The 13,546-nt window shown below is 42.7% G+C and overlaps 1 long non-coding RNA gene across 1 annotated transcript; it reads right to left on the reverse strand.

Annotated features, from left to right (window-relative positions):
• Window positions 1–2,999: 2,999 nt before the first annotated feature.
• LOC148109417 (uncharacterized) lies at window positions 3,000–13,169 on the reverse strand. The gene is made up of 3 exons (XR_015725705.1): window positions 13,069–13,169; window positions 8,230–8,389; window positions 3,000–7,198 (listed from the first exon to the last, which is right to left on the reverse strand). It is a non-coding gene; the product is annotated as an uncharacterized LOC148109417 (long non-coding RNA).
• Window positions 13,170–13,546: the final 377 nt, after the last annotated feature.

Raw genomic sequence — 13,546 nt, forward strand, 5'->3', positions numbered from 1 at the left:
GTTTTGTGTTTCAGTGGGAAGCTAAGCCTGCTGTTCTGGATTACCAGATTCTGACCCGATTCGTTGTCTTGGAGCTCTTTGCACCTCTGTAAATCGCAGGTAACTGGTCGCTGTGCAAACTTTGTCTGTCTGATAGACACTAATTAGCTTCCTTTCCTACTGTGGATGAACTAGTGTTTATACCTACTTATAAATGAGATTTGGATCTGTTACTTCACAGAGATTGCCATCCTTACCAAATTTTCAATTCTTTCAGTTTCCTTCAATATCTGACTACCTTTCTAACTTGTCCAACTTTTCTCCCTTCCTCTGTACTTCGAGTCACGGAGAACTAAAACACGATTGCCCAGATCTTTATTCGGACTCTAGGTTGCCTTGTAACTGGTCTTTCCCCCCGGGTTCTAAAGAAACACTGCAGCAGTCCTTGCATGGACCAGACTTGTCCCTGGACAAGCTGCTGTCTGAGTCACTAAGAAAGTCTGCTGACATGCTCAGGTCGTGCACGCCCTCATCAGGGTTGTAACGCAGACTCTGGGCACCATAATGAAGGGCAGAATACAACTCGGGGAGCAGTGCCACACCATCACACCACTTCATCCACTGATCTCCTGAATTTCACTGCACCAGATGGTCTTAGGGTTCAACCGCTGGCTCTTTACTTTAATACATTCCTTTATATTAACATTTATCTTTTTTATTTTAGGCATCCCATTGAAGGACACATCCCATTGGCTACACACCAAACAGATGGGAAACTAACCTTCTACTAGGGATATTACTGAGAAAATGCTGACCCTGGGGTCTGTTTCACTCAGCCTTCTCCTATTTGAGTTATTCCTTTTCTCTAAATTGTTTGTGGAGTCTCTCTCTGAGCCCACCTTGAACAAGGAGAGGGACTGAGAAGGCTGATGAAACTTTGTGCTTCGCATGAGTTTAGGCTGCTTTGCTGAAGACCACTGGGTCCCAACTCTAGGTGCACGTTAGCTTGTTTACTTCACCTGAGACCTGGAATCCCAAGTCCACGTGCCTGAGTACAAACCAACTTTTCTGCCTCAACTTTTCTATTAGTCCAGTATTTGATGCAATTCATTACGTTCCAAGGTCCCTCCCGCACACCAGCTGTTAGCATGACATCATTCTTGTGCTTTCCACAGACACCTATCCCAGGGTCTTCTGCTTACAGAAGTTCACTCCCACTCCCCTTGCCTGAAACTGTTCTGGCTTGGGCTTTGAGCATCTCTCTGCAATAGTCTCGTTCAATAATATCTTTCCTTACTCAGGTCCAGACTTAACTTTTTTTTTTTCCCCTTGACAATTTCCTTGGCCAAAGGTATTTAGGATTTGATTTCTGGAAGGTAAAATGTAAAAAGCAGTCAAGTTTGAACACTTGATTAAATAGAATCGTGGATTACTAAGAAACAATAGTTGGTTATCTAGTTAACCAAAACGACAATATAAATTTTAAAGTAGACATAGGAGGTATGTGACTATAAAGAACTTCAGTTCTTTTTAAGTGAAAAGTCTTTGTTCTCTCAAATAATTAAAGATATGACAAAATCAACAAGCATAAGAATTATTCTAATAAGACCCTGAATAATTATTTTCTGAGCAGATTATTCTCAAGGTAGAGAAAAGTATTTTATAAGCATTTATTAAGAGAACACCAGTAATCCAAGAAAAAAAAATATCATTTTAATAGAGAGAAAACCAAATGCTAGTTTTGAAACAGCATATCTGATACTAACACTCTTACTAAAAATCTTATAAATAAACTCATAAACCTCAGCCAGCTTTGACTATAAGAAGTAAAATTCCCTTCCCATGAACCATCTGCAAATTTCTCTATCCAGACAAGTTTTATCATACATTTATCTCTCTCTCTCTCTCTCTCATTTTGTAATGAGTCGTTTTACTTCGGAACCAAGCTTCTCTTGTTTTCCTTAACAAAATACCTCCTGCACACTTTGCATGAAAAGTTGTTCCTCTCTGCTGCTCTCACTCCTAACAGAGCCTCATTCACATATATTGATTCTAAGTTTTCACTACAGTCACTTCTATTGCATAGAGAAGACTAGGAAGTGGTGTGAGAGAAGAGGTATTCCCAGGGCATGTGTCAAAATGGTGAGGCAGAACTTATTAGAGCTACTGCAGTAAAGGAGAGACGCTTCACTATAGCCCCGAGTCCCATTCTATACAGCACCGACAACTGGAGAACTGCAGCCAAGGAGCCAAGTGAGGGGGTGAGTGTAGAAAATTATTGAGAGGAACTTGGTTAGATACCAAAGTAGGGGGATTCTTGCTAAACTGGCTTAACACGATTCTTACTAAAAGCAGGCCAAGGACTTAGATATCCAAGGCAGGGGATGAGGAGCTCGACCAGATATCGAGGATGATCAGATATAAAGAGGGGTGGTTGTCAATTAACTAGCTTAGGCTTCTTTGCTAAAATGGGGTTCAGCAGGCTAAGGCCGAGGCCTCGTCTAGAAGAAGATTCACAGGAGCCTGACTAAGGTCTGGTCAAGGAAGGAGCGTCTGTTAGTAAATAACTGTAAACTGTCTTTCATATACCAGTATTTTCTAGCAGACTAGCAGAGCTTTTAAATATTCATTTCATAACTTTTTACAGCCATGAACATCCCTTACAGTATTGCATCTCAATGTGGCAAAAATGAACATGTCCATTAACAGACCCAAATATATAGCCTCTCTGTATTATATAAAAATACGCAAAAAGTACATTAAAATGAAACTGTATTTAGCAATTAATTCTTCAGTATTTTATCCTACTTAGATATGATCTAGGTATCTAATGATTCATGAATTAACTCAATTTAGCATCAGTCCAAGGTTTTAAGTTACCCAATGATTTTGGAAACTGTCTTCAAGCTGACATTCTACAAAACATAATTACTTTTGAAATAAAGTTAGTCCAAATAATGACTTAATTTGACTAAATACAAATTTAAATTTATTATAATCTTAAAATATAGTAACTGAAATGATAGCATATTAAATCAGCAAACCTTCACAAGTTGAGGAGAAACATGCCCAAGTAAAATAAAAATGTACGTTTGTGCTACACTTAATGCTGACAACTCAGAAGATAAAGCTGTTCATATTAAACCAACAATATTAAATTAGTCTCATTTGCCAAAGTTACCTAAATTATGTAAACTTGAATTCTTAGAACATTTGAGTTACTGCCTATAAGAAAGTATTTTGAGCACATTGAAATATTCAAAATTTAATTTTTTCAATATTTGAGAATTTTTAGGAATAGTCCCATTTGTATAAGACCTTAGCTAGCTCTAAGTCAATTAGAGTAGAGCTCTTTTTTAAAATTTTGTAATCTCATTTAGTAATACCATCTGGAGGTAGGAAAATATTACATACCTATAGACACATACACGTACCTCTAGATCCAGAAAACATAGCTTCGATTCCAAAATCTCAGTCCATACATCAGGGGTAAACCCAGAAATATGAAACTCACTTTCATATAAAAAGAGTTCTTTCCCTCCTAATGGGTACAAATTCTTAATGGATTTGAGTTCAAAATGGAGAAAAATGGATAAACAAGCAGAAAAGAGTAATGAACTCAATTTTCCGTCATCTTTTATTCAATAGAGATAAAATATCTATAAACTATTTAAATCATTTACAGAGATAGCCAAATGGTCTAACCTTAAAAAAAAAAAATCCATCACTGGAAATCAACTAAAGTACTCAGAAAGAATCTAAATCAAATTCTTACCAGGCTTCCAAGAGACAAGAGTTTGGAACATATAGGACCAGGATCAGGACTCACCTTTAGATCCCTAGGTTTCCAGCCAGAAATGGAGCACAAAAGGCTCTAAATGGCCTTATTACCTGGCTGGGGTAAATGAGAATCTGAAGACAAGGTCCCATCCTGAGTCATGGCACCAAACTGTCTAAGACAAAAACCAGACAAGTTACGAAACTAATATGCCAGAGACTGTCGCAAGCAGTATCAATCCCAGTCTAAATGTCTTCAGAGCACCTCAGCTTTTATACACGTTTTCAAATGAGGTGGTTTACACTGTGGTTTTTCAAGCTGCAGACATAAATTTTAGGCTTCAAAACAGGAAATGGCTGTTTTTCCCAAATATGGCAAACGTCTGAGAGCACAGAGTTTTAATCTCTGTTAATCAACCATGAGATAAAGAACCGGAAGCTGAAGTTCTGTTTTGCCTTGTCAGCAGATTCAGAACAAAAGAGAGAGTTTGCTGGGTTGTGTCACACGTGATCAAAGATCTTGTAGCAAAGAGTTTCAAGAAGAAACAACAAAAGGAATGAAATTTCTAGTCACCCCTGAAGCTAGGCTGAGTCATGTCTCCTTCCTCAGCCCAGCGCCCCCTTCTGTATGAAGTGCACTTACTTTCTGTGCCCCCTCACCACACACACACACACACACACACACACACACACACACACACACACACAATCTCCTTACATGGAGCTTCTCTTCCACTCTTAACACTTCTACCCACATCTCTCCATTTCCACTGATACCTGCCCGGTCACTCTATCATCTGATCCCTTCAAGGCCACTGTACTACCTCCTGAATGGTCTCCTGCCTTCCAGTCTTTTCCACCACGATTCGGTTTCCATGGAGCAGCCAAAGCAAACTAAAGTGGAAATCTGATTTTTTTACTAATCTGCTAAAAAATTTCAATCTCTCCCTGTTAACCCTTCCAAAATGGTCTACACTGCATAGCAGAACATTCGAGCCCTTCCCGTTCGGCCTCCCCTCCTTTCTTTTGCCAGCGCTGAGCAACTCCACACTCCAGCTCCACTGAACACCCCATGCTCTCCTCCGTGTCTAGACGCTTGCTTGTGTTTTCCCTTCTGCCTCCAGTGTCTCTCTCTATCTAGCTAAGTCCTTAAAGCCCATACACATGAACTTTAGATGACACTTACTCTGGGTTCGTCCCTGGGCCCACTTGTTCTCTCCGCTTTCCCGAATCTGAATGGACTGGAATTTCTCCATCCCATACTCTCTTCTTTCTTAGCCCTCACCATGCCATTTGGAAAATTCCTCTTTCTTTGCCTGTTTCTGCAAATAAACCAGAAATTCCCTGCAAGTTGAGACCACGTGTTCTCTATTGCTTTTTCATAGCAAGGGGAGGTGGGGGTTCTGGTAGTGAGTGGGCATCAGTGCCCAGAAGGCAGTGCCTGGCACACCACAGTCATGCACTGAACACTTGTGACATTAGTAAGTGGGGGAACTTACCCTGTGCATTTACAGTTACACAACCTAGTGGGATGATACGACACAACTCACAATTGTGTTGTGGAAACAAAAAAAAGCTTATAGAAAGCAATTAGAAAAAGCTGAAGACTATATGAGGTTGAATATGAACTAGAGTGATTTATTTTTTGAAAACCATGTCGCATTTCACAAAATCTAATGAACGTTAGCACCCACCAACCAGCCACCTTAGGGGTCTGGATATACACTTCTTTGGCAGTTGCGTATCCACACTCAAAAAAACAGGAAGGAATTCCTCCCTTGATCCTGATTCCAGAGACAGTATCTGAGCAAGTTGCAAGCTTGCAAATCTGTTATATTGCTTTTTAGTTAACCAACACGACTATTCTCCTGGCTTTCATGACTATGGGATGCATTCTCCAGAATCAAATTTACAATTACAACCATCTTGGCACCACACAGCGCCCTGTGCATAAACAAGACTTGACAAATATTTGCGGAATCAGTGACTCGCAGAATAGCTTCCCACCACTTCGGGAATGATTGCGATTTCCCTAGTTTCCTTGATTTTCTTCTGCTGAAACATTCCGCTTGCCATACCACTCATGATTATTCAGACCAGAGTCAAAAGGGAAAAAAATCTTTCTCCTGACTGACCGTATTCATCAACATGAGTTACGGTGGCTGCAACATTTTGCAGAGGCGTGTGCTCTGACCATGCCGAGCAGCAACACAGGTAAATTGCCTTTTAAAGAAACTGCATCTCGGTGGAGAACATTCTTGCGAATATGAAAGTGGTGAGCTTCAAGCTGTCTGTCTTCATTTGGGTTCCCTCAGAGGCAGATCCTGATCAAAGGTTTATTGCAAAGAGACTTGGAATAAATCCCAGGAGACGCCAGGAGGGGGATGGAGAATGGGGACTGGCATCAAGCCGGAGCCAAGGGAACGCCCTTGCGGGAGACTGGGTCTCAGCCTCCAGGGGGCAGTGTAGCGCACAGCTCAGAACCACTGAAGAACTGAGAAATCTGGGCTGTTCCAAGCACTGATTCCCGTTAGATGAGAACTGCTCTGAGGGTATAAATTCCCCAGCATTTACAGCCCACCTGACATCAGGCCAAGTATGTCAGCTTGCCAGAGGAAGCTCTCAGAAAACCACAAGTTCTTGTAGCATCAAGTAGTTTCCGGCACCACCAAGTCCGCAGGAGACACGGGTGGGGAACACAGGCAGCGTCTCTAACCTACACTTTGTGTAGTCAAGTTCTGAACTGCAAGATGCATTCAGGGAACTTAGACTCCATCATGTTTCAGCTGAGCCAAGGCAACTGCACCAGTAATTGGCTGTCTCGGCCGATACACCGCAAAAAAGAATTATGAATTTCTTGAGCTTCAAAAAATGTCTGCAATGCATCATGCAACAGCCGGATTCCTAATCTCTTCTCCAGATTTGCATTCATTCCCTTTGTACCTAAGTGAGATTAGTTCCCTCAAGCAAATGGAACATGCTTATCCTCTCCTTGAAACCTTGATTCCATCCACCGTTTCAGAAGCAGACCCTGCATTGAGGAGTCCAGGGCAAGGAATGGGTTGAGAAAGTGCTCCCCCCAAGAAACCAGGAAGGAAGGAAAGAAAGTAGAGGAAGGGGGAGGAGGAAGCCAAGTAAGGGTAGGAGGTCCATGCAGCCCCCATCTTCAGCCTGAACCTGCAGAGAGTTCTGCAGTATAAATTACACTCTGGAGGGGTTCTTGTCTTCAGACAAAGAAGGAGGGCTCTTGCATTCCTCCAGTCACCCAGGATTAGCAAGGGGCTGCTCTGAGGGGGTGCGAGCCCCCAGGGCCCAGGCACAGTCCTCTGTGGCAAACAGGAAGAGGTGGGGAGCCGGTAAAAGGGATTCGACATGCTCTACGCGGGGCACATTAAGTTCACTCCTCTGTCAGAATCTTCCATTTCCTGGACGGTCACAATCTCTGGGGAGAAATTTATGAGAGGAAAGTTAGTGGAATAAACTAATCTCCTGTGAGACCTTTGGAGCTCAGACCACAGGGGGTACCCATTCCCTCCCTTCCCTACCACTCTTTTAGATGCCCCCTTGAGCTCTGGTGGGTACTTCTTGCCCTCATCTCTGAGGAGTCTGGGCCTCCAGTCTCCATGTTTTATGAGGCCGTAGCACAGGAGTACTAAGTGATGCCCCAGTGGGTCTCCTGAGTGCCAGACGTATCCCTGCCTGCTCCCTTTACACAGCAGCAACCCCTGCTTATGCCCCAGGAACTCGCCCCTTTCACACCTCTCCTGACGCTGTACTCCCGCTGAGTTTCAGCCCAAGATCTCACCTCTTCCAGGAAGCCCTCCAGATGCATGCAGACCTCAGAGCTTTCTTCTTCCCCTGACTCACAGAACTTACTGCTGTGCCTTTCCTCTGGGCTGCATCCCATTCTACGCTGTGATTCCTCATTAGGGGATTTTTACTGACTTTGGACAGTGTCATTGGGTTGAGGTCTGAGTGCATGTCTTGTCTTTCCAGGGGGAACCTGACCAGTGCTCACTGGTACCTCCAGTGCCCCGCACAGACTCTGTGCAACCCCAGGGCTTAGTGAACACGGGTTGGATCTGCAGCTGAACAGCTTACGGAAAGGCGCCTCTGCACCCTAGGCCTGGAGCACGATCTTCTCTTCAGGAAGCTTGCTTCCCCCGGTTCCCTAATTCACTTGGCTTTCAATGACACTCCCTGTCACTTAGCTCACAATGATCTCTCAAACAAGAACAACAACAACACAAAAGATAGCTTTGGTCAATTTAACTTTTTCACATTTTGAAACTGGCCTAAACCCTTGAAAGCATAGGGAGCCATAGATTTCCCCCACCCAGAGAAATTTTCTCTTTTGGGGCATTGTTTCGACCTTGAAGTTGACAAACCTAGTTTGTTTGGGGTTAGTGAGTATTTGTGAAGAAGGCATAGAAGACATTTTCATTAATCACATAAAAAGTCAGTTTAACTTACAGTGAACGCGTTTTTGGTGCCAGGAATTGTCCTAGGTATTTTGTACGGACTGGATTGTCCAGAAATCTGTTTTGTTTTTTGTTGTTGTTGTTGTTCTCTTCTCCTTTCTGAAGCTCTTATGTTGGAGTGTTTTGAAGCATGGCATACAGCCTCTGTGGAGCTTAAAGAGAAAGGCGAAAACCCAAGTCACTTCATTTTGCAATTGATTACTTCTTCTGGGAAGGCTTTGCCTTGTAATGGTGGTATTTCCCTCTATATGTTTATTATTTCTGATTGTTTCTGTCTTGTATACTCTACCCAGAAGCAAAAAAATGTATACAAAAATAGAACCAATCTTGACGACGTGACTGCAAGTATGTAATCTACTCTCCACAAGCAGTACTGGAATGAAATAAAATATTTATATGACTATTAATAAAAGGCAAGATATACTGAATGCTTGCTGTGAGCCAGGCATTCTGTAAAACACTTTATACACACCATCTCATTCAGTACTCATAACAAGTGCCAGAAATAGGCAGCGTTATTAGCTCTGTTTTATAGATAACACAAACTAAGGCTCAGAGAGGCTGAGTCACTTCCCAAAGTAACACAGCTAGTAAGGATAGAGGCTGAGGTAAGGCTGTAGAGGGAAAGAGCCCTAGTTCTCTACTCAGAGATGGCTCTCGGAGTCATAGTCTCAGCCCCAGTCTTGCTAGCCAAGAGATCAAAAGTCAATGACAAACTCTTTACGTCTCTGTTTCTTCACTTACTGACTCTAACCACTGACACCCACACTGTCTATTCACATTGGTCCACCCATCCGTTTGTCTGTCTTAGAACCTTTTATTCTCATTGTTTTATATTTTGTTTATAAGAGTTACTGGCGGCTCTCAAAGAGCAGAAAATTTGTCATACCCATCTTCATGCTCATAGCTCCCAGGCCACTATTCCATACACTTAAATGTATTAACTCATTTAATCCTTACAACACCATAAGGCAGCTGTTTATTATTATTATTGCCACTTATTTCACACTTAAGAAGGTTACTGGACCCCAAAGACAATTGCATAAATGATGTCAGATGATCTGAATCTAGGTTGTCTGGTGCCAGAATCTGTACTTTTAAGGACTATGGTATCCAAGAAAGGAATTTGCTTTTCTTTTTAAATCCATGTCGAGTTCAGAGTAGGTTTTTAAATCATTTCTATCTCCCCTTTCTCTTGAGTCTTTCACTCCTGTTTTTACTCTGTGATCTGTATTTAGTTTTGTGTAATCAGAGATGTGATTTTCATTGCACTCTGTTTTTTAAAATCCAGATATTAAATTTCATATATGCACTAATAGTACTTTCTCACTGATCTTTCTTAGGAGCGACATTGAAAGAAAAATGCCCTCCTCTAATTTTCAAGTTTTATCGCCTTAATTGTGAGGGTTAGCAAAGTTTGGCCCCTCCAAAATATGCCAGCTTGGCACGTGGATTATTTCAGACTGAAGGCAATTAAGAACGAGCAGACACAAAATTGCTCTCTGCTCTCCTCCTATTTGCCTAAAAGCAAGACATAAATTTACCAGAGTGTCTCCTTCCCCCTCTCCACCAGAAAGGACAAAAGCTAATCACCAGAGACAATTTCAGTCCCTCATCCAGCCTGGGGGCACAGGAGAAATCTACATACCAGACTGGTAACTAGACTTTATCTGCCCTTAGTTTCCCTTGTTGTTTTCACACAGTTTGTTGCCGGTGGAGACCCAAAGTCCTTTTCCTTTGTCTTGTCACTTCCCAAAAAATGTCTTTTTCCTTGCTAACACCAGGCTCTAAATAAAACTTTGAGTCACTTGTCCCGGAGTTTCTCCAATGCATACGTAAGATAAACATGTTAATAAAACTTGTTTGTTTTTCTCCAGTTAATCTGCCTTTGTTACAGAGCCCTGATGTGGGGCTGTGAGCTGGCTAAGGATCAGGAAAAAATTCTTGAGCAGTTTCCGGTGCAAAACAGTGCTTTTATTACAGCACGGGGACAGAACCCCTGGGCGGAAAGAACTGCACTGGGATTATGAGGAGTCACTGATTATATACGTTTTTAGTCAGTGGGGGTTAGGGATAGCATTAAATCTCTAAGGAATTTAGAAGCAAGGTTTCCAGGACCTTGAGGGGCTGGCTGCTGTTAAGATAAGGTTATTTACTACTGTCTAGTAAAACGTTAGTCATGAGACCCTTCTGATGTCTATCAGTGGGCCATATGCTTGAAGGATGATTGCTAACATAGATGGGGCTGGAGGGATAGTTACAGTTACCAGAGCGAAGTAACACTAACCAGAGCAAACTCTAGTGGTAAAACATTAAAGGAAGTCCTTGGGGTAGCTGTAGGAGGGTTATAACCCGTATGCCTCAAGAATCCGGCCTTGGGACTATGAGCCACAGAAAAGTCTGGTCTTTGTTCCTTTTTCTCCCATCCAGCCCTAGCTGAAAACCTAGAAGGGTAGAAAGAAAAATATGTTTTTCCTCCCCTACAAATGCAAGGTCATAATCTTACACAGTTCCAGGAGGAATGTAAGTAACATAAAAGATACAAGAATATGAACGACTATAGATTTTGCCTCTTCGATTATGAGAAATCCAGGGTTTCGATAAAACTCAACACAAATCTAAGATAAACAAAACACTCACCATGAGCATTAGGTCCCAGATATGCTCATTTTGGCCTAGCAGGCCATGTAATACTTAGGACTGAAAAAGATTGTCAACTCCTTAAAAAGATAAAAGTAATAAATAGTTCAAGAATAAAACTAAGTGAGAGATCATCTTAAAAAATAAGCACTCTTGGGGCGCCTGGGTGGCGCAGTCAGTTAAGCGTCAGTTTTCAGCTCAGGTCATGATCCCAGGGTCCTCGGATCGGGTCCTCAGATCAGGTCCTGCATCGGGTTCCTTGCTCAGAGGGGAGCCTGCTTCTCCCTCTGCCTCAGCCTCTTCCCTTTGCTCATGCTTTCTCTTTCTCTCTCTCAAATAAATAAATCTTTTTTTAAAAAAAGCACCCTTTAATTTTTTTTAAAGGAAGCGGAAAAGTGTCTGAAGAAAATAGTCAATTAGTCATTTCCTTGTGAAATCGTAAGGTAGAACCAAAGAATATCCAAAAGAACTTCTGACAATCGACACCACCCCCAAAGTGTTCTATCAAGAAACAAAGGAGTCCAAGCTTAAAAAGAAACAGATTCATGTTTTAAAGTGACTTTAATCATCCACTTAAAGAAACTGCACTAGGAAATATGAAAGGAACACTCACCAGTCACCAAGTGACTACTTCCCCACAAATTTTTAACACATGGCAGTCCACTGTTAGAGGCATTACCAAAATCATATGTGCATACCTTCCACCCAATTGTTTTGGGATCCATAGGAAGAGAGGCCCTTGTGGCCACAAGCTAAACAGATTCAGAATGGAATGAAGTGGATACAATGTAGAATGGAATAGAATAGAGTAGAACAGAACAAAATTCAAGCATACAGCTTGAAAATACGGAAGCAATAATATACAAGGTAAAAGATGATAGATGGTAGATAGATAGATAGATAGATAGATAGATAGATAGATAGATGATAGATAAAGAAATGTGGTGAGATTTCAATACATGTGTGTTTAAAAAGGTTAATCACCACATTGTCTCAGGATGTTGAACTTTGCAAAGTGATCTCCCAGCCTCTCCACAAACCAGAGCAAGGCTGCAAACCGTTTCTCACGCATCTGTGACGAGACACGTGCGGTTATTGAGAGTACGTCTGGCAGAGACATTCATGCCTGTTGAGTCTAATTATGCCTTTTAAGTTTTCCAGTGATTCATTTTTATGATATTTTATAAAAGAATCAGGCTGTGATGGATTAGAAACTTAAAAAACAAAACTGTCCCTTTTCCACGGGTAGCCTGAGAAGCATGGAATAAAGTTATGTTTGGTCAAGGGGTCGCTGTGGATTCCTCCCCTCTCTGTGGCTGTGCAAATCCCCACTGTCACCTCTCCTCGAGTTGCGGGTTGTCACTGTTCCCTCGCGCTGTGGGAGAAATGAGAGGAGGCGGGCAAGCTGAGGGAAGGGGAACGTGGCCTTCCTGCCGAGCGGCTGCAAGCTAGAACTGTAATAAACGAGGGGCACCCTCAGAATTCCGGGGGGCAGGCCGAGTTCCGTACTTTGTCCACTTACACCACTGGTGCTGGTACTATTTGTCTCACCTCTCCACACAGTTCTTCAAACGTTGTCCTGGACTTCATTCAACCAGTCACAGACGCCACGAGAGAACCTCTCCCTTTAACGTCGAGGCTGACGGGCAGTCACTGTACGGGGACCCTTTCTGGCTTTGGGGAGTGAAAGCGGCCTCTATGATTTGGGCCCTTGTTGGTGGCATTCGTCAGGGAGGGGCTCTGCTGTCTGTGGAGGCAGAGAGGACTCTCGGCCACGCATGGGTGTACTGGACGTGCTCAGGAGTGTGAAGAGCTAAGTAAGGTCTTTCTGCAAAAGCAGAGCCCTAAGTCTCAAGCTTACACCCCCCCCCCCCCATATATCCTGCTTTGGTCCACACCACAAAAAGTACAAAAGGTACTTTCTCAGATGTGTTGACTTTTATGTCAGATTTTCTGAGAAGACGCAAGGGTTAACTCTCGAAGTCACGTCTCAGAGAATTGGTCACAGTGCACTGGCCTTAAAGGGCATGAGCCTGCCCCCCATCCCATAGCCCTGCTGCTCGTTCCACTTGTTGCAGGACCCGTAGGACCTCGAACACATCGAGTCTCTGCTAATTGTCAAATGTCAGCGCCATTTCACTTCTAGACTGGCCCTCCTTCTGGTAGCAGATAAAGCCTTTTCTTTTCTCACCTCTATATCCTTCGCTGCTGGGGTTCTTCCTGCAGAATTCTGTTATGCACACGCCGTCTGTGAGCTGGAATGTTGAGTTCATGCCGCAGAAGACACGGACGTTGAAAAGGACCTGGGAATAGAAGGGATACTAGTGTGTCCTCCAAGCGGGAGCTAGAACAGGAAGAGTTCAAATGATCACTGGCTGAGCCCCACCTACCAGTGATCTGTAGCCCCCTGGTCCATGGGGACAGACGTGGGGACAGTTGGAAGCCCCCCACGGGCACTTGCAGCCACTCTAGTTAAAATCAACACAGTTTAGGCCAGAAGATTCCCTCAGAGACTAACTACAGAAATGGTTTCTCAGAGAGTAGAGAAGTTGTAGGATAATTTAAAAACAGAAAAAAAAATAGGAGGGAAAATAGAGTTCTAAAAACCCATTAATAATTTAAAATAGAAGGAAAATGAGATGAGCTAGAGTTATCTTCCAAAGAGTTTA

This window comes from Ursus americanus, chromosome 9, assembly GCF_024610735.1.
Source record: "Ursus americanus isolate L20-20 chromosome 9, mUrsAme1.1.p, whole genome shotgun sequence".
Taxonomy (NCBI): Eukaryota; Metazoa; Chordata; class Mammalia; order Carnivora; family Ursidae; genus Ursus; species Ursus americanus.